General features: G+C 38.2%; 2 non-coding genes across 2 annotated transcripts; both read left to right on the forward strand.

Moving 5' to 3' along the window:
• Positions 1 to 928: 928 nt before the first annotated feature.
• On the forward strand, positions 929 to 1,000 carry trnaw-cca (transfer RNA tryptophan (anticodon CCA)). The gene has a single exon. It is a non-coding gene; the product is annotated as a tRNA-Trp (tRNA).
• Positions 1,001 to 1,414: 414 nt separating this feature from the next.
• trnaa-ugc (transfer RNA alanine (anticodon UGC)) lies at positions 1,415 to 1,486 on the forward strand. The gene has a single exon. It is a non-coding gene; the product is annotated as a tRNA-Ala (tRNA).
• The last annotated feature ends 59 nt before the right edge of the window (positions 1,487 to 1,545 follow it).

Consider the following 1,545-nt stretch of genomic DNA (forward strand, 5'->3'; position numbering starts at 1 on the left):
ATTTCAAACTTAACACTTTGAACATTTTTGTAGAGTAGTTGGAGGGCAAGAAGGTAAGATGAATAATCTAAAAAAACAATGCATTGTCCATTGTGTCAAGGAGCCAAGCTTGGCCTATGTATCTTCTGTTGTATCTTTGTTCATCTGAAGTGAATGTAGTAGTTAATAGTATTGTTTATATTATCCTCTCACTAGAAAAAATCCTGCTGGCAGATGTGTGAGTCAGAAACCAAATCTCACAACAGCCTTACATGTGGGGATGTAGCTCAGGGGTAGAGCGCATGCTTTGCTTAATGGGGTCCCAGGTACAATTCATGGTGTTTCCATGGTGACTACTCATTAGTGTAGGCGTCTCATACCATTTTGATTTAGGATTGTAAAAGTATTTAAAACATCTTTATGACATACTTTGTGTATGAAGGGTAGTGCTTGATCTTTAAATGCTGGCCATCGTAATAAATGTACCACAAGATAGAATGAAGGACTCTTTCAAAGTTAACACTTGCATTGAGCATAAACATTAAACCACTAAGTGTTTGGTTGGACTCACTGGAGCAGAAAGACTCACAGAATAAAGTAAATTAAAGCGACTTTTGTGGGACTCGAACCCACAACCTTTGAATGTCTTTGAATAACTAGAAGTCCAATGTGCTATCCATTGCGCCACAGAGCCTGGCCTAACAAACAAGTCGTATTCTACTTTTCTGTACAATTTTCTGTACAAAACAGAAACAATAGTTGCATGTTTTTTTAAATTATGCGTTCATGAAATGCAGTGTTGCAGATGTGTGAGTCAAACTAATCTTTAGTCTGTTTAGTAGCAGCTGGAGACGTTGCATAGTGGTAGGGCATGTGCTTCGCATCCATAAGGTCCCAGTATTGTCACTGTTGTTTACTTCAGGTTGTTGAGGAAGTTTTCTCATTTGCAGATCTCGTGGCGCAACGGTAGCACATCTGACTCCAGATCAGAAGGTTGCGTGTTCAAATCACGTCGGGATCATATCACTTTTTTGGCTTTCTAAAGAAAATCATTAATCAGGTTCACAAAGCCACAAAAAAGACCTTTTCCTTCTTCAACACTTGTTTTGAATGTCAAAATAAAATTCAAAATGTTTGAGTAAGAGCCACTGGAATAAACATATCAGCACTGTAATGTATTGAGAAGCAAAGTAGCTGAGAACTCACACAGAGAAAAATAAATGTTACACTGTTGGGACTTACAACACTCTCGAAGTCTAATGCATTTTCCATTGTGTCACAGAGCCAAGCTTGGCCTAAGTGTCTTCCTTTGTATCTTGGTTCATTTGAACTAAATATAGTATTTAAATATATTGTTAAGATAATTCTCTGAATACAAAATCCATGGTGTGCGATGTGTGAGGCAGAAACCACATCTCACTAGAGTTTTACATCTGGGGATGTAGCTCAGTGGAAGAGCGCACGCTTTGCATGTATGAGGTCCTGGGTTCAATCCCCAGCATTTCCATGGTGACTACCCTTTATTGCACTAGTTTCTTACTAATTTTGCTTAGAAATGTATAAGTA

Source organism: Denticeps clupeoides, chromosome 13 (assembly GCF_900700375.1).
Source record: "Denticeps clupeoides chromosome 13, fDenClu1.1, whole genome shotgun sequence".
Classification (NCBI taxonomy): Eukaryota; Metazoa; Chordata; class Actinopteri; order Clupeiformes; family Denticipitidae; genus Denticeps; species Denticeps clupeoides.